This window comes from Anopheles stephensi, chromosome 3, assembly GCF_013141755.1.
Source record: "Anopheles stephensi strain Indian chromosome 3, UCI_ANSTEP_V1.0, whole genome shotgun sequence".
In the NCBI taxonomy this organism is placed as follows: domain Eukaryota; kingdom Metazoa; phylum Arthropoda; class Insecta; order Diptera; family Culicidae; genus Anopheles; species Anopheles stephensi.
In genome coordinates, this window is record NC_050203.1 from 6,303,076 (window position 1) to 6,325,878 (window position 22,803).

The 22,803-nt window shown below is 47.3% G+C and overlaps 1 long non-coding RNA gene across 2 annotated transcripts in view; it reads left to right on the forward strand.

Annotated features, from left to right (window-relative positions):
- The window catches only part of LOC118510401, a 34,554-nt gene extending 24,863 nt beyond the window's left edge, over positions 1 to 9,691 (forward strand). For both annotated transcript variants that reach the window (XR_004906003.1, XR_004906002.1), the window contains exons 3-4: positions 9,147 to 9,255; positions 9,369 to 9,691. This is a non-coding gene — a long non-coding RNA (uncharacterized LOC118510401). The remainder of the gene's footprint in view (positions 1 to 9,146; positions 9,256 to 9,368) is intronic.
- The last annotated feature ends 13,112 nt before the right edge of the window (positions 9,692 to 22,803 follow it).

The window sequence follows — 22,803 nt, forward strand, 5'->3', positions numbered from 1 at the left end:
GCATTCCAGCCGCGCGGAAGTTGGAATTCGCCGAGTTGAAGCTCAAGCTAAAGAAATTCTAGAACAAGTACTTGTTTGGTGCCATTTTTTGTTTGCTAGATTGCTAATGGGACGTATTAAAGTGAACGAAAGAGTTTTGAAATTCTAACCTCCAAAGCCGATTCAAACAACCCCCACCCCGACTTGACGTGTCTAACACCGGCCGATGTCTTGAGATAGGTACAGGTCCGGAACGAAACTCCGGATTCTTGCTCTCCGTCAGTTTCAATTTCAATTCACGGCCGCTCCGTATCCGTAGGTGTGCAGCAGTTAAGGAAATGTGTCTTGACTAACGACTTACCGTACCGAGAGCTGGCCTGAGGACACTGGGACCTGGGCACAGTCTGGAGGTGGAGCTTGTTGCAAAAATCATATGATTGCTCTTGTGTGCGCCGCGCGTGTGTAGGGGCGCGTTGCCTCTGCCGTCAGACCGGGTCAGAAGGGAAGTTAAATTATAATAAAATGTAAGTCAGATGCCGAGATGCGGTAGCTGGTCTCTCGGTGGGCAGCGGCACCGTCTATATTTATAGCCAACCAACGTCAGCGTGTGGATGTGTGGTGTTGTGCGCCTTGTGCGGTTTGTGTGAGCTTAGACTACGGTTACGGGGACAGGCAAACCAGGCAAAGGTCACAATTTATGGTCAAGGTCATTTTATTTGATAAAAATATATATATGCATGCACGTATGTATATTAACCACCCCGGTGCTGACGGGCGAAGATCGGGGGAGCAATCGGGTTGGGGCCCAAGTTTGCTGTCCATTTTATTGTTGGTTTTCGCTCCGACACTGGCGACTCCCAAAAGACACTCCATGCCGTACAAGAAGGGGGGGGGGGGGGGGGGAGGTGGAGAGTTTTCGGAGAGTATGTAAATGTAGTCAGCAGGTTACCGACACGTCTGTTTAGATTGGACTCGGTCGGAAGACATTCACGTGAAGGGAAGGAAGAAGCAAGACCGGCAAGGGCAAATTACGCGCCGGACGGAGGTGTTTTTTTCTTCCCCTCTCTTAATGCGCTTTATGCTGTGCGATCTCACTCGCGATCTTTTGCTGTACTCACACACACACACACAGACAAACGATCGTGGTGCAGGAGCATAAGGTTGGGGCAGTTTATTAAAATTTATTCATTCATAAATAAGTAACTGGATCGCGTTATGATCGTTCGTGGTGGTGTGCGTTTGATGCTCCAAGACACTGAACTTGAGTGTCGACCATGGTTTGAGGAGAATGAGCTGGCAACACACACACACACACAAAGCGGAAGGATTATCAACAGTCGCGATCATTTGCAAAACAGCTGATCGATGATCTTATTGCACCCGGAACGTCATCGCTCGCTGGGGAAGATGCACCCGAATCCAGTAGCGAACCAGTGGCCAACTTTGCCCCCCTTCCCCACAACATACCCCCCCCCCCCCCATCTCCAGGAAGACAAGGGACGCATTTACATACCTAATGAAGTGTTTTGTGTGTGCGGGCCGGGCCTGTTTTTCTCTCTCTCCCGGGGCCGTGCAGCATTCCCATCGCGCGCTTTTGATCTTTGTCGACGTTTGACACCCGGTGCGATGTGTCGCGACGCGTCTGCTTTTCGGTTTTTTTCGGGAAGCGAGAGACAAGAGTTCCACATTACACGGGTGTGCTGGTTTCCTCATGCTGCACACACGGGGGTGGTCATAAATCGAGCCCGGAGAAGATGCACGAGCGTACACCACCGGGAATATGGGTCAACGTGATTCCAATTTCGGACACAGGAGTGGGAAACTTGTTCTGGGCAGCAAGATTGGTTTTTTTCGGGGCTTTTGTTTTGATTTCGGTTGTCGCTAGTGGCGGGTTGGAAATTCGGTGCTAATCACCTTTAATGTTGGGACATTTCTTTTCGTATGGAAAGATCGAATTTAATTTACTCTTCCAGTTTTGCAGGGGGCTTAATTTTTTTTGCAATTAATTACGCTGCGTGTTGGAGGGTTTAGAGCACCGGAGTACAGTGCGTAACGTAATATCCTCATAGACACTGTATATGGAACATTTCTTGCTCTACGTGTATTATTTTCTAGTCTATCTGATCAGTCGTGATCCTCGATGTAAATACTCATACATTTTTAATGTTTATCAAATATTAAAAATCATCTTACATGTTTGATTTAAAGAAACAATTTATCGAGACTAGTTTTCAAACTCAGATTCTGTAGACTGCATGTCAGGAAGGAGAAGCTTCTTCTTTTGAATATATATCTTCTTCCTATTATTCGTACCACTATCACGAAGTAGTGGACTGTCAGTTTTTATTTACATGACTCATGCGTCCCATCGATGATAGAATCGCTATTGCTGAACCAACACGACGAATTAATGATAATGAAAAAATAATTTTACCGAAAATTAGTATGCGATAATACGATAGAAATATGGTAGAATAATGAAAAGAATTACACAAGGTGTAAAATGGTTATTATGTTAAAAAAAAATTGAGTGATCGTATTATTATGTTACGCACTGTAGTAGTGTCACATCGTCCTAGTATGGGAAAAGTGATCCCCACGGTGTTTTGTGTGTGTGTGTGTGTGTGTGTGTGTGTGTGTGGTAGAAAACATTTTAATTGCTGCAGGATAAGATAACATCCCGGCCCCATTACCATTCGATGTAGGACACACCTGATCGCTGTGTGCCTGTCTGTCTGTCCCGCTCGCTCACCCGCCCGCCCGATGGTGGTATATGAGAAAATCGTTCATCCGGCACGCGGCTTTTCCCGTTGCTGTTTGTATGGCATCGGGACAAAATTTGCAAATTTGTTTATTCATGCCCGATCGTTCGAACCGAACCACCCCAAACACAGACTGGGTGTTCATTTCGGGATGTCACTAATGAAACGATTATTGCTCCGGTTGCACGATCACGATCATCACCAAGCCAGGGCAGGGTGACCGAGTTTCACTTGGAGTTTTTCTGTGCGTGCGGGTTGATCTGGGTGATCGGGGTGATGAGAGAGCGCACGTCTTTTTGGCAAAACTTTCTCTTTCCGTGTGTGACTGATATGGATGGGGGGGGGGAGGGGGTGGGTGATGTTTTTCGGCGGAAATGGTTACGCTTTCGAGGCGCACGCTGCCACCGATCGTACATCGGTTGTTTAATGTACCACAACGTCGAGGTGGAGAGGTTTTGATCCGAAAAAATCGACACGGCTTGAGGGGCGCATTCGGACAAAACGGTTCGATCGACCCTCCGGAACTCATCCTTCGGCGCGCGCCAATTGTTGTTGTGCCAATGTTTTTCCAATTGTTTTTTGCCTGCTGTTGGTTGATTAAAACCAGCAAAAGTGCTACGGGTGGATAAGAAACGACAGAAAATGCAGATGAGACGCGGTGTTATGCTTGCATGGAGCCGCTACAAGTCCGGTTTTTCGGTTTGGGAGGGGGGGGGGGGGTTGGGAGGTTTCGGAATTCGACCGTATATCACACGTTTTATCGGCTCAGGCTTACGTTGCCATCCAGACGTGGGGTGGCGGTGTAAGCGGTGTAAGGGTTTATAAGACGGCCGCGAGGTGGCCTAATGAGTGCCGATCTATCGGTTTGTGCGCCGGGGTTGACTTCCTCCTTCTTCTCCGGCTGGCCGGTCGGTCGGTCGGTTTCGGTCCGTTTCATCTGCCGTCAATTAGGACCTTAAACAGTTTTATGCGATACGCAGCAAAAATCACGGAAGAGCGCTATCGAGAGCGAACTGGTGATTTGGCGGCTATTTTATGCCTTTAATGTTGTCCGCAGGACGTTCGCCTAGCCGGGCCTTACGGATTAGAGAGCGCATGTAACGGATGGCGTTTTGGGGGGGGGGGGGGGGGGGGGAGGAAAAGCAAAAACCTCGGCCATAATTCAAGCTTAAAGTCAGCGCTATCAAAAGCGTAGAAAGAATACTGAAGATTGAAGTGTTGGCAAAACCTTGAAGACGATCAAAGCATTATCTGCTACATTATTTGCACTCGCTCACTAAACGTTTCAATCAATTAGTCGCCGAGAGTTGAAGTCCTATAAGATAGCGTTCCATTCTCACCGGGGCGAGAGATATGAGACGATCGTGGACGATCGCGAGGGTGTGTGTGTGTGTGTCTACTCGTGCCTTCCACCATTCAACGTCGCTCACTCACGCTCCAAGGCTCTGGCTGCAAGGTGCTAAAAGTAAACAGCAGCAGATCTTCTGGCCTTCCCTCGGGTTCCCCTTAAAACTCGACCCTAGCGACCATTGTGCACTTGACGCGGCTGTGAGTGAGTGGTCGGTCTTGAGCTCCGAACGTCTTGTTGTCCGAACGTCATCACCGTGAATTCGGCAAGTCAATATTTGACTTTCTCATGTTCAAAAATAATGAAACAGCCAGAAGAAAAGCGATTCACGCGGCGTTGTATGGGCTTGTGGAGGGACAGTGTACGGGGAGTTCCCAGGATGAGAGAGAGAGAGAGAGAGAGAAGAACATACATGGATGGGTCAGGTCACCGGAGGATACCGGAGGGCTTCTGCACTGAGGTGTACAATAAACCGTAAAAGTGTCAAACTATTTGATGGTGCAGGGGTTTTTTTTATTTTCAATAGCACATTGTTTCAGACACGGAGGACAACAAAGCCTGGAAAGTGCGTTAATGCTTCTTGACAGTGCTGTCAAATCTTCGCAAAATTCTTCGTGAGGTTTCGTGTAGGAGTAATGAAGTGTGTAAAAATTTAGCTGCAATTCTATGCTACAGCTTATTTGCAAATTCTAGAGTCTATATCTAGTCACCCTGATGTACTGATCGTGTGATAGTGGACATGCTCTACGTCACCCGAACAGTGTGTCATACATCTGATCTCCATCGACCACGATTCGAACATCGCTTTGAACGCACAAAAAGGTCAACCGCCTGCTACAACTTGTCTAGTGGTTGTTCTATACCTACTGCCAACCCCCCGTCATGCCTCTTCCCCCTTCAAGTCGTGCTTGAGAAGGTCAATTGGTAAGGTCCAGTGAGTTAGCGAGCATCTGCTACCGTGAGATCGTTCGATCAAGCCAGCACAATGTCTCGTCCCGAAGCGTACGATCTTACGAATCGTGAGTTTAGCTTAAACACCTCCGTTATAAAACGCTGTCCGAGAGGGATGCATTTCTTCGTAACCATGAACGGCTCCGTGATCCGCCTGAACTCGATACATCCATTTATTGGCCCTCTCGTGCACCGGGCAGCTTAATTCCGGTGCGGTTCGCAAACATCTCTGATTGGTTTGTCCAACGCATTAATCATCGCGCAATGGTTCTTGGCGTTTGTGATGGGGCTGGGAGCTCCCCGGAGAGGAGGAATAAATTATGGAAAATTACCAAAACAAACAACCTCTGGGTCTGGGACCGGGCGTTGTGGCTGTGGGGAGTCAACGCTGTCTGGGGCGGTAATGTTTGGCAGGTGACGTTTGATTGTTTTTCTCTTTTTTACTAGACGTTGAATCTCCCGGTTCCTGGCTTTTAGTACGCTGCAGGGCACCGACACAGGCAGCTCCCAGCCAATCTAGCGATGAAGGTGATGCGAGTTGTGTTAAAAGAAAAGATGAACTCGACATTGCGGTTTTGGGAAGAAAATTGGGGAAACCACCTTCGTTGTCAACGGCGAAAGGATTAGCACGGGCCGTGTAATGCAGGATGAAAAATAGACATCCATTTTGGTGGTAGGGCGATGATAATCCGTTCTGACGCACCGTCCGATGACTCATTGCAGCACAGTGCGTAAAAGATCTGATTGGTTGGGGATTGGCTCGAGCGTTGCCGTGGAGTTCAAAGTGTCAGACATTACTTGTCGCTAAGAGGATGAGGTAAATCGATGCCGGAGTTCCCAAAAATTTCGGATTACTTGGGGCTCATCATTTGACCGATTGCCTTTCGGTGCTTATATGAAATGGAATTCAATCGGTTTTCGATAAGTAACGCAGTGCTTTTAAAGAGCTTGTTGATGACTGCAAAAATGAAAAAAAATGAAAAATTGAGTCACAAAAAATTGCAGTCCGAAGAACACATAAAGTACTCGCATCGAACGTTCAGCACCAGTTTTAAAGCTCCCGGAAAGTTTCCTAGAAGTGACAGTACTTTGCAGATCATTACCAGATGACAGCAGCAGAAATAAAGTCAGCGCCTACTACAGACACCAAGAGAAGGACATAAAAAAAAGGTTTTGTCCCCACCAAAGGACGACAGCCGGTACACGGTGATGACGCTCCACATCGCAGGCGAAGTTACTGACGTTCGCTGCTACTAGCTGGCCGAAAGAAAAAGGCTACAAGACACAGGAACCATCAGCAGGAGTTACGAATCCGGTCAAAAAAAAAGTGGTCCTCAGGAAAATTTTGGGGAAAACACAACCTCCTCCACCTCTCCGGCTCCCCTTTTGTTTCCGGTAAAGGTTGACAGACGGAAAGCAGTGTGGGGGGAGGGTCTGGAAGGGAGGTACGCTCTACGCAGCCAGACTCGTAAATGGAGCGCATAAATTTTCACTGTCATCTGTTTCTGAGCAGCTGCCAGTCAGCGAATTTTTATATGTTGTTGTTGAACCACGTTCTCCACCGTGGTTCGCACTCGAACGCTCGCTGGGGCCGATGCATTGTTTGCCCATCGGTGAGGGTGTAGTTGTGTGTGTGTGTCATGGTATGGTTTTGACAGGTGGTGGAAAAACAAAGTAAGCGGTGGTGAGTTCGGAAAAAGCAGGACTCCTTCTCTTTCGCTCTTCAAGAGGCGCTCGAGTAGCGTCCAGGCTTGTATCGTTGTGTGCGCGCCACACTAACACCACCGAACAGGGAAACCCTCGCCAATTCGCAACCAATACGAACTCACGGTCACGCGTAGGATGAAGCACGGCAGGACTCGCTTTCCATCGCCACCCCAAATTCACGCACGGTACGAGATGCGCATGTTCTGCTCGTTTTCTGTCTACCGTGGATTCCTTTCTTCCGGATACACTCGGAGTGGTCCCGGAGAACACATGCGTGGGTGTTGGTGTATCCTCCAGCCTTCCCGTACCACGGATTCGCCCCCTTGGTTTTGGACGAACACGCGCACAAACGCTTTTTGCTCGCTTTCCTCTAGTGCACGTGCCAGTGCGCGCCATTTTTCATTGGTGTCCGTGTCGGGCAGGATGCGCTCCAATACATTCGCAAATATGTGAGTGGTATGTTCACACGTACACCTTCATTAAATCTCCCGTCCCCGGTGAGAGAGATACAGAGCATGCTGGATCTCTCTCTCTCTCTCTCACTCCCTTTTCCCAAAGGACCTGCAAACCCGAACTCCACCACTACAAACGTTGGGGAGACATTTTAAACTTCCTTTAACTGTGTGTGTGTGTGTGAGGACCGTATCCTTTTGCCGATACGGTGTGTGTGTAGTAAAGCGGAACGGCGTGTACGTACACGACGCGCCCAGTTTCACTTTCGTTGTGTTGGAATGTTTGTTTTATAAATTTTCCCAATTTGCATATCAAAAGGAAGCCATTTCCTCGATTCCCTCGTAGCCGGTGTTTTGCACACCACCTCCAGCGGTCACCTCTTCTTCCACTCGATCCGTATGGATTCTCGCGGTCATTCACGTTTTGTCGTTGTCGCTTTTTACAGTGTGGGTGGGCAGGCACACACATACACGTCGCTCCTTTCCCGACCCTTCCGCTCAGAGTAGGGTGGCCGAGTGGGTGAGGTGAAATCGTTGAATGGAGCAAATACTTCATACACACAACCGTGCATTTTGGAGGATGTACGTTCGACGTTCATACAAGCGCGCGCCAGGCTGTGGATATCTTTTTTATTTTCGTGTTTCGTGTTCCGATTCGTTCCTTCTATTTTTTCCGTTGCGCCTCACTGAAGGTTGGGAATAAATTTTGAGTAAGTGTCGCAAAAGTGAAGCATAAAACCACGTCAAGGGTACCATAAATTAAGGTGTACGGGCGTGCACCAGAATTGCTCTCGGAAGGAATAGCGAGAATGTTCTTCCTTTCTGTTGGTCGCTACCTGGGACAGCTCTAAGTTTGAAGATGCGTACCTTCTTACTTGCAGGGAAATTGTTGAATTTTGAATGAACATTTTGTGTTACCCGAAGAAGCACTGAACTTGACAGAAGTTATTGAAGGAAGTTGCTAGGATACCGGCAATCTTGACAGCTCAATTCGTGCCGCCAAACGTCAAACGCAGTAGGTGCCATTTTGCACACTTTAAAACCACGATTCAAACCATGTCTGAAGTTCTGCGAAGCAATTCCCTTTTTGGTCGATGCAAAAGTGCATTGGCACGATGGTTGCACAATTTTTATGCGCTCCATCATCATTTGACACGAACGTATTCTTTGCCGCCCGTCGAGCACCGTCATGGACTCGGATAGAATCATCTCGTTTCAAGTGTCGTTCGTCGCATGACGACGACGTCGACGGCAGAAAGGATTCTTCCTCCCCGTCCACATCCAATAACAATAATCGTAATCATGCGCATGCGAAGGTTGTTAATATCACTGTAATTATTACGGTTATGCCAACGATAATGGTGATTATCGGGTAAGGGAAATCTTTGACGATTTGCATAAAGGTTGATGCTGTCTGCTGTCGTCGGTGTCGGTAGATACTGGAGACAACGGGCACTAGAACTGGAACTGTGTAAAGCTCGAGAGGACGTAAAAAAAGGCTTACAAAAGTGTACGAAACCGTATGTTGAATATTTTGTAACAAATTGAGATTTCAGAACAACATTGACAGTTGATTGGTGAGCGAATGCTAAATTAGATAAAATTTGTCTCTAGCTGTTGGAGGCCGAAAGCTAGCTCTCAAGAAAAACCTGTTTTGTGTGGCAAACCACACCACCGATAAGGACCGCGAAGTGGAGCGTCAATTAAATTAGACACAGCTTCTCCAGAAACTGGATGGCTCGTCCAATAATTGGCCTCAGCTTCGGGTCACCCTTGATTTAGGTGGACTCATCAGGTGGATACAGGTTTTGCTAGGGGGAGATGGAATCAGGGGCACCGGCGATGATGATGCCGCGTAGTGTTTATTTTTCCTCGCGTAGCTTAATTGTTAGGTATTAATTTCTTTCTACCAAAAACTAACCTCCGGTTCCGATACGGCACCACCAGCTGAGACGATTTTTGATAGGTGATACGTGCTGCCGGTACGTTCGGTGATATCCAGTGGCCCCCAAAACGAAATATGACGAAGAAGCAGAAGACTGCGGAGGAGCAAAAGGTGAAGAAAAAAAAAACTTGCGGAACAGAAAACCTAATAATAAAAATAACGAATATCCCGCGCGGTTGGATTCGAATCGCTTTTTTGTCTCTCCGTTCTCTCTGCTGCTCTAGTGTGGACGATCCGGGGCAGACGATCACGGGAATAGTTCACCGATAGCGTCGTCCGAACCGATGGACGGCATTGATTAGACGAGACGAACATCACAACAGTGCGGTCGATTTCCAAACGAAACAGCTGAAAAAAAATCCTCCAAAAGTGTATGATAGCGACTTTGGAGAGAAAATCACTCCAGCACGACGAGTCCGGCCAGGCCAGGGAGGGAGGAAGTCTGCTAGAGCCTAGCGTGCGGAGGTAATCTTTTCTCTAATGACAACCATATTTTAGATTAGAAATAAACTCGTAAAGCGAAAATGACATCAACCAAATAAAAAAGTTTCCCATCAAGCTGAGTGGACACTATTTTTTTCCTCTCTCTCTCTCTCTCTCTCTCTCTCTCTCTCTTTTGGTTGGGACTGCTCCCGTGATGAGATGGAAGGAGGACTCCGAAGGGATGAGGAACGGGTTTGGGCATGGGGGGGTTGAAATAAAAAAGCTAATCGACGACGAAGGTGGAGGTGAAATCAAACCACCCCATTTTGGATCGCTTCACGCGTGTGTGTGTGTGTCCCATCGCCGAAAAAAAAAACGATCCTCCTGTCAACAACAGCACCCAACAGCGTCACACATGAACTATACCCTTAGCCGAAGTGAATCGCCGAAAAGATCGATCGAGATTTGATCGGGTGCGCAAGATTGGCCGTACCGTGGTGCTGCTGCTGCTCTCCGATCGACTGTGAGCACTCCGTTGCCGGGGATCGTATCGTCGCACGGAGGATTGTAACGCTTACCAACGCTCCACTCATAGAGCATCCGTAGGGAGAACCTTGCGGAAGAACATCGCAAGTTCTTCGGAGCATATTATTGTCTGACATGTTTATGTTTCACGTTTTGTTTGTTTGTTTGTTTGGCGGTTGGTGCCTGGTTTTGCGACAAAACATAGCAAGCCGTGAAGCAACCTACACATTTCCGTGCCAACAATCGCAACAAGCCTTTGGAAGATTGATCGGCGACAAGAAGGAAAAAGGCTTGCTTGGCTCTCCAATGCGAAATCTGTGTTCTTCAATCAAGGAAAGAGCTTCAAGAGTTTTGGTTTTGAATTTGGTGAACATTTTTGTGCCTTAACCCATTTAGTTAAGGCGAATGAATTGTTGATGAATTTAGCGGAAGTAGTTCCACCTGCCTTTCGGTGCTACTGAGCACTATCTATGAGGTCAGCGGTGAACCGAATGTAGAGAGCGGTTCTTATCGCATCCCAAACTCCACAGGGATGCCCAATCGCATAATTACTCAATTACGCCATAAATTGTTTGTTTTATTCATGTTACGGTCCGGGCGTTTGGGGTGGAAATTTTTGAAAGCTTTGATATAAGACCTTCTGGTGATTGTAGCTCGGTTTGTCGACAGGCCGGACCTCTTTGTTCCCAAACGCGGTTGCTCCCAAATCGCTAACACGAATCGTGCCTCACACCGCTGGGCGTGTGAGAGAATCGCACATGAAATTAGCAACAACAAAAAAACAGGGAATCTTCCTTCGTGTTCCGGGATTGGTCGCGTTCCGTCACTTCATTGCTTACAATCCATCGTAACTCGCCACAAAAATTGACTTGAATTGGTGGGTCGGTAGGTTTTGGTTTTCCTGCTGCTTCTCCTTGGAGACGAGTTTTCGAGGGAATGCTGCGGACAGTTTAAAGCCATTTACACACGGTGACTACGCACGGTGAGCGTGTGTATTGTTGTCTATTGTGTCATTGGGCCACAAATTTACGGCCCTATCGGAGCTAGGCTAGTCGGGTTCCATAAAAAAGTCGGCCAGTTATGGCTCTTTATCAAACGCAATGTAATGACAAGCGGGCAGCAGGATGGGGCGTCGTGAAGTCAGGAAAAACCAAACCAAAAACGACATCGCTGGGGAGCGTCTTGATATTGTTTTATAATTTTTTCCAAGATATACAACCGGATAAATGTGGATTTATGATGGTTGGAAAAGCGGGCTCATCTTTCAGGTTTGCCACTCGGTTGGTGTTGAAATTTGATGCAGTTGGTGACCATTTACCCCCACTCACTGGCTCCGTTTGCAAGACAAACAGTCGGTTGGGCTTACCAACAGGCAGAGCTTTCGCAAACGATAGTTTAATTCAATTGAAGCACTTTTATGGTGGACACTGGATTTTTTTACAACTCACGGTACAATTTGTCCCTTTTTCTTCCTAGGGAGCCGCATTTGGAATGTAGGTTTATTGTGAAGGCGTTTGTGAAGATGGTTTGTTTTATTACTCTTTGATAGGTGGAGAAGGTCAAGCACAATGGATGGATGGGAAGTTTGATGGAAGAGGTTGAGCAGCTTATCAAGCTAACCGTGCGAGTGGAAAAATCTCTAACAAAATTAAATTTAAACTTCTAAAGTGATGATAATGCCACGCAAAGGAAAAGGTGTGAGCAAATTCAATTAGGATGCTTTACACATCCACGTAAAGGAAGAACGGATTTCGACGCTCACCTTTTTCGCTTCCATTACGCCAATTAAGCCAATTATTATCTCAGATTTTACTCGCCTTTTATATGCAAGAACGGTAGATGAAGTAGATGAGAATCGCAAGCATTACTTGTTGCTTTTGGCCTAGAATCTAATGTGGGGCAAGTTTTCCTGGCTTTGAATTTTCCCACACAAAAAACCGAGTCCTTAGCAGGCTAATGGTTTAATCTGGGCTCTAGTTCTAGGTCGGATAGGAAAGCCCTGATTTTTATTCCCCTTTTTAAGTGCCGATCGTATTTTATGCTTTATTAAAACTCGATCCACTTTTACTGTTTTGAAAAGGATACTTTACGGGCGATCCCACTGTGGAGCTTTCGCCTTAATCATCTTACGGAGTTACGGCCGAGGAGTTTGGCCGCGCGGATTAGCAGCGGGCCAATTCGATTTGAATAAAAACAAACAAAAATTGAATCGTTGCCATTTTTTGTGGCATTCGGGTGGCGAGTATCTTCATGGGATGGATACGATAGGACGGAAGCCCGTAACATCGTAACGATCATTCGAGGATCCAAACTTCTTATCCGGGCCCGGTGGAATAGAGGAACGGTTTTTAAAGGCAGCAGGCCAAACATCAAACGATGCTACGGAGGATCAGTCCGTGCGGTAAGCTAAAATCGGTGGCTCTAACTCGGCGGATCGTCCAAGTGGCCGGGCATGTGTTGTCCCGCTTAAGATAGTGGCGGACTAAAATTTGGGTTAAAATTTATGTAAATTCGATTTTATTTTACGACCTCCGTCGCGGCGTGGTATCAGTTTTCATTATTTTGCCCCTCATTCTCGACCGGCACCGACTCCCGCCGTTCGATTCGGTCTAATATTTAGGCCACAGCGACGAGCCTAGCCCCGTGGTGCCCTTGCTGCCACGAAACGTGCGGTGCTTTCGGTGCAGATTTGCTTTGCACATCCTTACAGTTCGCATAGTCGCAGACATGACGCATTAGAAAATCGAACTTCATACAGCGCGATCGAGCTGGCAGCAGTGAAGTGGCCCATAAAATTGAAGCGAAACATCCTGAAGACGATCGAAAGCTGTCGGTGTTTCCTCGTCATCAAATGGATCCACCTGTTGCTCCAAATGCGCAACCATTCTTCGGCTTTACTTCACCGGCCCAGGCTCCCCGAACTCTCGAACTCTCCCCATCCGCTCATTATACAAACAGTGTTAAATTATTGAAATACCTCTTCCTCATCGGGCGGGATGGCTTGGGTTCGGGACCGAAATGCAAAACATGTCCCATAAAATACGGACCGGCTTGTAATAAAATATTTTGCAAGCATGGTGGAACCTGGCATTCCTGACCAAATTGGACGGCACGGTTTTGTGGGGCTGAAGCTCCTGGTCCGTTTATCACAACGTATTGGAAAATGTGGGATGTTGGGGTTTGATAGCGGGACGGCATTAGCAATATATCATCGTTTGGAACCATCAGGTGGACTGAGGTGTGTGTGTGTGCGAGATGTTATTGTTTATCAGTGTTTGGACTTGGATGTATTCTTTTAGCTCAGGATAATATAAATTGAAGGAGAAGGTGATTTTGTGTGGAAGGAGCGAAGATTTGATAAGGAATTTAGATTGATATTAGGAGACGTGACATGCTTCAAGTTAAAACTTGTTCCTTGTCCCAGTTTACCTGTGAGGACTTCACAAGAACTCAAGTCAGAATGGAAATGATTAGCTAGTGATCCTCTCATACGAGAACCTAAACGTATTTATACAACTAACGCAAGTGGTCTCTTGCTATCTGAAGATCAAATAATGCTGCTAAGCGGTCTTAAAAGGCTTCAGAAGTCCATTCATCAGATACACCTGCGACTGAAGTGGTCTTGTGGCCTAGGAGGCTATCTTCACATAGCAGGACCACAGCTCACTTCCCATTCGGACTTCCGCCTCGTACGCAGGACTATCCAGCTAAGGATAAAATCAAGTCACAGAGGGCTAGAAATGACCAGCCGAGACCTTTGGAGGTTGTATAGCCAAAGAAAGAAAAAGTTCTTAGAGACTTTGAGTCATTAGACATCTTTCGTCTCTAAAGAAGGCTTCAAAGCGTCTTATTATTGGGCAGCAGCTTTGAACATAGTCTACAAACTAGAGGAGTTAGAAAGCTTTGGGACCTTAGCCATTTTAGAGGCAAGATCAGATGGCGAGTCTACTCCCCTCAATGAAAGCCTTCAATCAAGGGAAGTCAGTTAACTATTTCATAGAGACTTTGAATCGTTCGATTTCATGTGTCTCCCAAGAGGACTTCTAATTGTTTTCTTTCTTGTGGGCTCTGGGACTATAAATGCTCTCTCGAATTGCACATTCACCCATGTAGGTCTAGAGCTTTGATCGTCTTCAAGAACAAAGATCACTGTAAAGGCAAGTATTGCGCCCAAATCTTGTCAATTAATTGCTCAAGAAACTCATCCTCAGTAAAGGATCGCAACACCATTCCTTCAATATCAGCAATTAAATTAGTCAAACAGAGAGAGAGAGAGAGAGAGAGAGAGAGAGAGAGAGAAATCGAAACATTTCTTTGCTTTTAAGAAACGCTCCACCAACCCAATCACCACGTGCTAATGGATCGTACGCCCGCCATGATCAACCATGATCGGATGGGGCATGCGCCGGATCCTGCGGCAAATTGTTTTCATACATCCAGGTCCATGTTTTAGGTTTGTCCCTCCAGCCCTCCTATTCTTCCAACACAGTCTCCCGCATAGCCATCGCTGGAAAGGCATAGCTTCCGTTGGCGCTAAATAAACTTAAACAACATCCATAAAGCGCGATCATCTTTGCATCCGGATGACACGGAATGGAAATGCATACCTGCCAATGCGATGCGGCTACCGCCGACCGCACTAAAGCTAGCCGGTACGCGATCGGTAAACATGCGCCACCCCACCGTCTCAAGATGATCGTTCAGCCGGGCAACGAACGTTCGCCGCACGGGACCGAACGTTCGCCGAAAGCGGTTGCAAAGTGCAATACCGGGCCATCAGATAAGGCTCGAGCGCGAAAACATCACACCACACCCGACCACTCTGGAGCGTTGGGAGGGGGCCGACTGAGTTCTGTGGCTTGTGTGGCGGTGCATGTTCAAGTGGATTTTTCGCTGATGTTTACCGATCGCTGCGCTCGGTCCGGCTTACCGGCTCCTTACAACCCCGGGTGGACGGCTGGTCCTCGGTGGGTAGCGGAACTTTTCGAAGGTAGTTCGCCGGCGGCAACGGTTGCCCTGCATCGCTGCACTTTATTTGCCGTTGTCGTTGCAACTGTACAAATTGATTATTCTTTGTTTAGCTTCCACGCCTGGGATGGTTTTGTTCTTTCGCTCGAGCCCGGGAGCGCCGTTTGAACTGAGCGGCGGAAGCCGACCAGCGATCTAGGTGCGGGAAGAAGAAGAGACAGCAAGGAATGTGTCCTAAAATATCTGGCCCACAAACAAAGTTTAATCCTCTAGCAACTGCACGCTGCAACTAATTATAATTTATGTGCTTGACAGGCTCGTTCTCTTCGGCCACGAATTCCCGCGCTGTGAGAGCTTCCTGTTTAGCAGGAGGCTAATAATTTACGATGGCCACCCTTTTTCTCGACGATAGAGTCGCGCGCAAAAACGAAACATGTGTGTCCCACAAAGGTAGGTTTCACCTATCGAAATCTCCAGAATTTAGACCGCGGAATCACCGTTGCCCGAAAGGTGTCACCCGTAGCTCGGTGTACTGTACCGGTTTGCCGGCGTTAGAGATAAAATCCGCCAATGCGCCCGATGCCCGATTTGGTCGGGTGGAAGCTTGTTTTACGATCGGCCAAAAAAAAAAAAAACCAACAAACTAATCTTCCCAACCTGGGCGGATGGGAACCAAGCTACTTGTTCCGAATGGCGTGATTTGGGGTGGTGCGCGCAAAGTTTTCTAGTTTTGGAGATAAAAATTTCTCCCCGTAATGAAGCCGAACGGTGCGCTATCGAACAGGATGTGTTTGGCGAACCCCGGAGATCCCGCCGGAGACAGCGGCAGGCGTGACAAAAGGCTAACGAAGCCCAGCAAAGCTCCCTGTGTCGCCGAAAGATAGATGCCAAAGTCCGATGACAATAAATTTTGGGCCACTTTTTTTCGCTTCACACACCAGATCTCAGGTGGACAGAGAAAGTGGATTGGAAGATGCTTCGGAGGATTCACCTGCGGATATTGGGTTTTAAGTGCGTCTGTGTGTGTGTGTGGGTTGAACTAGATGCCCCGGTCAGCAACAGTTTTTGGAAAGTTTTCGAGGTGGCCGTTTTTCTTGGGAAGAATGGGCTGCAGCAGCTTGTCGCTGCTATTTTGCCGGCCAATTAATTTGTGGACCAAACCTCAAAAAATAAGAAAACACCGAGATTGAACATTGAACGCCGGAAAATAATTCCATAAAACTGTCCCGGGTGGGTGAGTCCCGGGCGCAAACGTACCGATCGGGTAAAATTAAGCAAAGTGTAGAGTGTGGCAACAATCGTCAAAGAGCGAATGCCGCGCACCAGGTTCGCACCGGCGAAACATCCCTGCGCGATCGGACATCCCTGTCGTTAATTAGCGATCCGGGTGGGGTAGAGGACCGGGATTGGTTGGAACAAAGCGAAACAGTATCCGCTTCGAGCGTGGCCAGAGTTCGATCGGTTATCGGTGCTGATGAGCAGCACAGAACAACACATCGGCCGGTATTGGACGCTGTTGGTGGGCCGTTCCCTACGGCTAGCCGGTCATCGGTTCGGCAGCGTTCTTACAGGTTCTTACCGCCTCTTCCACATCACCCTCAGGGCAAATGAGAGATCAGCCAAGTGTCAGAAGTCGACATAAGGTAGCACATTTCGTTGTCTTCGGCGTTCGTTCGTTCGGCGGCGGGAACGAAGGAACGAGCGCGCGACATGTACCCAACAGGGCGCATACATCCCTTACGCGGGTCTGGCAAAGCGCCAAGGGACAGTGAGCGATCGGGGAATGTAAATTTTGCCGGCTGCCAGTATGCGATAAGATAAAGCTTCGGACCTTCGGAGGTCCCGTGATACTCCTCTAATGGAAGGAACGCTTTTATTTATTTCGCTGCCAGCGGACCAGCGAAGCGATACAGTTCGCACCAAGAGGGAAGTTTGGATTTGGGAAAGCGTAAGGATCAACAACAGCTGGAACGACGGTTATCGGTTTCGATAGAGTTCTAGCTCTTGTCGGGCTTTTATCATTCGGATTTGCCGACTTTTGGCGACTTGAACCATATTTTCCAATGGCGTCATGCTAGATTGATACTGTTTAATGATCTTCATTCATTAGTGGGTTTTGTTTTAAATGTTCTCTCTCTTTCTCTCTCTCTTTCTCTTCTTTTTTCGATTAAAAAAGCAAAATGCTGCGCAATGTTCTTCCGGCGTGTTCATCCCGAGTGTCGTCAGTACAAAGCTCGATCGCCGATCCTCGATTGCAATTTGTTGCCGGTGCTTGCCAGCCTACGGTTTTGCGTGCAGACATCGCGGCATTCAATGTGTTTGTCGATGTGTGTCTCACCCGAGCATTGAAATTCGTATACGCCAACACATTCTTTGGCTTTCGCTCGCCCCAGATCGCTTGTTCCTTCTGTCCCACTTGCTTTTTCTTATGGGACACCTAAGGGGTTCGCGGGGAGGTGAAAGCGGACGGCTGCGGTGTTAACACAATCTTTCATAAATATAACAATAAAAATTTTCAACATGATTGTTTCACAAATTGTAACTCCGTCACACCGCCATTGCTGTGAAGCTTTGCGCTCGATCTGCAGACGGCACGTTGTTTGGGTTGGGCTGGCCTGGCTTTGGAGGCTTAGCTGATGTTATAGCCGCTGAAAGTGTAGCATAGGAGGGACTGGTGATCGAGTGGGGAGGTAACAATCCCCCCCGCAAACTACAACTTACTTAAAGAAGAACACAAAATAATATCGAAGAGTGATAAATTATTGCCCTTGTGGAATGATAAAATATTCAAGCCAAAAGGAGAGGCTCCCAAAGAGATTGTGAACTAAAAGTAGGGTTAAAGAGACGTTACTTTGAGTACTTCATCTTTTAGAAACCAACAATGTCCACCACTACAATATCTTGTACGAACGCTACTAGGCCTCCTGAAACCTTTGTGCCGTTGATTATCAGCTTTGTTCGATCGATTGATCTTTTGACATGCGTCTTACTCAAAACGCTTCCACCAACAAGCAACTCCTTTCATCGACGATTAGACGCGCTGCATTAGCATCACAAACCGCTGGGACGAGTGTCCGTCGTCACCCGACGTGGCTTCAAGGAGCCACTTTCTCGTGCGTGCGTGACCTCCTCGTGTCTGGCCATCTCGCCTTCATTGAGTGCGTCAGGACGGGAGGTTCATTCTGTTCATACCTCGATCGGTTCCTGCACAGTTCATTCATCTCTGCGCTGCATTATCGTTTACCATATTTCTTCCACGCGCCGTATGCAGCCGCAATAATGCATTTCGAAAGGCATTCTCCGCAGCGGTTCTGAAGGTGGTGGATCTAAGGAGAAAAAATCACTTTCAATTGTCACCAGACACGGCTGTTTTTTCTTCCATCTTCCATTGCGAGCTGAAGAACTGAGAAGAAATGTGAAATAGTCCAGCCCAAAAGCAGAACAAAAGCAGAGAAATGGTTCTTACCTCCGCCGGGTTTGAACGGTCTTGTACGGGTAGAACCGAAGGGACAGCAGTAGTGTACCGCGGCACTATTGTCGTCCGATCGCGGTGTCGCCATCGGGCACGGCATCGGACGACAATGTCACATCACGTGCTACTTATCTTTTCGGGCTTCCTTCCGTACCGAGGAGCCGAGGTGGATGTACCGACCGACCGATTAAGATAAGGGCCGAAGATCCCCGTATGACACGTTCAGGTGACATCAAAGGAAGCGTCCGCCAGCGGAGGTTCGGCGCGGGTTCCTCATGTTGACCTCGGGAACCTCTTGCCTCTTCAGTGTGTGCAGTTTTTCTTACGTTCATCTCCATCTCTCCCCTTTTTCTCTCGAGATGTCTCTCTGACGGATCTTAGGGTCGACCGGCAAAAACTAGAACGAAGAACTGTGCTGTCGCGAGAACAATGCTTCAAACGAGGCATCATTCATACGGGAATGTGTGGAGACACGAAGGGAACAAATAAGCACACAAAAATCGCACCACAGTATCGCGATGGGCCCCCGGGAAGAAGTCAAGCGTATGCCGATGCACTGGCACTGATGCACTCGGCGTTTGAAGATGCACTCCTTCCGTAGGGGCAGTTTGGTGCGTTACCGGAATCGTGTCTGTGTGTTTTGTTATTCTTGGTGAAGTTGAGATTATCCAACAAGCGATTTGAGGTAAGTTTAACGTAAGAAGAAGGATGGTTTTGGTGGAAACACAATTTACTATTCGAAAAGGTTGTATAAATCGATCTCTATTCACGATCTCTCTAAGTGACACTCGATACTCTGACACGTTGTCTAGTTTAGGAGAAACGAATGTGGTATCCATGGCGACTGCCGACTTTGATCCCAAAAATTGAAAAACGCTAGAATTTACTATTTGACAGTTGAAGCGTCTTCTCGCCAAATTCGAAACGAAGCCGATCCGATAGATAACAATTTAACGGTTAAAACAGAAACTTATTCTTAGTTGTCAAAAACTCTAAGAAGTAAGTCTGTTACAAAACTTAAACTTAACGCTTCCCGATACCGAATTTGATCAGGTGTTCCCAAACCCACATTGAACGGCCCTTCAATGGGTCCGGGCCGACCCGCTGACCATACCAACCGGCACCGGGTTCTACTCCTCTTGTTGGACGCTAGACCCCATCGAAATCGAAACAAAATTACACAAAAGCTAATAAATTTGTCATGTTTATAATCCCGAACCCCAATCCTGACAGCTACCGCATCGCATCGGGCGGAGATTTTATGTCGATTGTTTGGCGTAACGAAAAAAAAAATAACCGTGGCGCGTTTTGAATGTCTATTCTCTTCTTCTCGCTGTTGTGTATTTGGTACCCAGGTTGTCTCAAGACCTCAAGACCAACCCGAAAAAGAAGGCGTCTTGGTATTGGGAGTTTTTTTTCTGATGCTGTCCACTGCTATGCCATCGATTCATTAGGACCCATTCGAAGATACTGGACGGAATAGACGAATGGACTAATGTCCAGAGTGTGTGTGTATTCATGTTCGGAAGCTTCAAGATTCCGGCTGGACCCAGGATACAGTGGAGCGGGTATCTTTTCGGTGTTCTCTGCCCGGGTAAATGATCGTCGCTTTTCGGTGGATGTTAAACGGTAATCTTGTTAGGCGTTATTACTTCTACTAGCTCCAGAACGGGAAGACGTTAGGATTTTGCTGTTGAATGAACGCTACTTCAAACCCGTTTATTTATTTGAATGGGTTGTAGCTGGCTTCTTTCGTAGGTAATTTTGGGAAAGCTGTTGTGGAAGATCGATTTATCGATCAGAAGTCTTTACTTGTATCAGAAGACATCACTTTAACGAATGTTAATGAAATCACATACGCGTGTCTAGCTCATTCCACTGATGTGCCACTCCACCGATCCTGCTAGACTAGACTATCATTGAGGGTGTCGTTACCCCAAAACCACGAGCAGACGGTCTGTCTACTTTCTTTGATTGATTTAATATTTTTCCATCGCACATTGATGCAATGTGACAGTGGTGCCGGCACAATCTTGTCCACACACAGGGATAGTAAAAAACCTTGTCTAACAGAGGGAAAACAATATCGGAAAAACGTAGCTCTCGAGGCGAAACGTATTGCGAAAAACACACAAAAAAGAGCGGAGGATCATATGGGAAGGAACGTTGATGTCGTTTAGGAACGGAGCAGAACGGATTTAGCTAGCACCATCCTAGATGGACAGTCCCGGTGTCTGTCCGTGTGCGCGTCACCAGGAGATTAACCCAAAGCGAAGTGCAATCCTTAGCCAAACAGAGGGACCGTTCGTTGGGTTGTTTTATTTTTTCATTAGAATCTGTTCCTTTTTCTTTGCTGTTGAGTTGGATGTGGGCACATCACCGACGATAAACAACGGTTTCCGCAAAACTATCATCATTACGGTCCCTGTGCTTCATTAGTCGGCCTGGCTCCGTTTGCGGTTGTTTCCCCCTTTTTGCAACACTTTCACCCGAAATCGGGCAAAAATTGGTTGTCCGTCCCATCAGCTCACTTGTTAGCACTTCCGCCGAGCAGAAACGCTACCGAGCGGCACAGGATGTCACAGATGGCGAGATCTCCACCCCTCGGACATGTCAGCCGGCGCCCGGGAACGGAACGCCCCGGGACAATTATGATGGGTGCTAAAAGTACGTTTAAACACCACAAAAGTGCAAAACCACATGTCGGGAGCTAGGGACGCCTTTTTTGTCCAATAATCCTGGGCCTGGGATAAGCTAGCCGTGTCTCAGCGAATGTTGGATCAGTGGTGAAAGAGGGTCGTTAAGAGAGAGAGAGAGAGAGAGAGCGAGATAGAGCACAACAAGCAGTGTTTGTGTGTCTTTTTGGATGATTTAAGACAATTGGCTAATTGTAAATCCTGCTCAGGATAATCTCAGAATCAATGAGCAGTTGTTTGTGCTTCTCCCCAAATGTCCTGTGGAGATGATCGGCTTCCAGAAGAAAGTGTCCCAATCCTTTTCTGGGAAAGATTTTTCCCATGATCTCTTCAAGGTATTTCTCGCCTATTCGAAGAGTTACACAATGTAAGCCTGCTTTTCAACGGGACAAACGATTCCTTCGCACGATCGCAGGACAAGAATGGAACGGGCCGTTACAGTTTCTGGTCCTCTGGTCCATCCAGAGTTCATTGCCCACGTACGCGAGGGATCACATGCCATGATCGCTCTATTAGCTTCATCTAGGTGTCTCCTATTCTCGATATACCTTCACAATGGGGAAAAAAGGTGTTTAGATGGAAGAAGCAGCACCGAAAAGGAAATGGGAAAGGGTCCATTTCAACAATCCCATTCGAGCCGGTGAAAGGATTCTGATGCCTTTCACCGTTCCGAACGGTCATTTGATCTTCCACCAAGGCCCAAGCATTAGGTTCCGCTCCTCGATGCTCGTCTTTAGGCGTGGTGCTTGTGGCATCGATTCGGTAATAACGCGGCTCTCTCGACCGGGGAGGGTGTTTATCTTGTTTGATATCAATTCTATACGGTGGGATCACATTTATCACGCAATGCATTCGCCGAGCTCGGGCGGGAACGTAATCCTCGATCATGGGTTTGGGAGACGGGGGAAAATAAAGCGCAGACAAGGTGCAGCCCGATGTCTAAGGGCTCACTGTCGCTTCCCACGCCTCGGTGTGTTCGCCGTCCGCTTGGCTATTGCATGTGGAACGTAACGGAAGCAAGGTGCATCCTTGGAAAGGATTGCGAAAGGATTTGTGTGCTGGATTTAACGGGAATGGCAATACGATATTTTGCGAGCAGATTGGCACAGCACCGTTAGGTTGTGTGTCAATTGTTTGTCATCATCGCGCACAGGACGCGTTTGGTGGGAATTGATAGAAAAGATAGCTGCGCGACAACGGTTAGCAACAGTTCTCGTTTATGGTGGGAAGAAATTACTTGACAACCAAGCTCAAGAGCTCTTTATTGAATAGCCAAAAGGGGAAAATTGGAGCTGCATCCAGAGAGACATCCTAAATTAATAATGGAAATTTATGAAAATAAAATTACATAAATTCCAGCTATTAGTTTACCAGCTGACGGATGAAAGGGAAATTTAATAATTCGTTCAAATCAGACAGCGTCTTTGCGAAGAGAGTTAAGAAATACGGCATTCTACATTTTGTAGACAATTTTCCAAGAATGACTCTCAGTTCCAGCAAATCCATCATCCCGTTCTCTTTGATGGCTCGCAAAAATTCCCCATGCTCTCCCATGGCTATGCAAATTTGATTTCG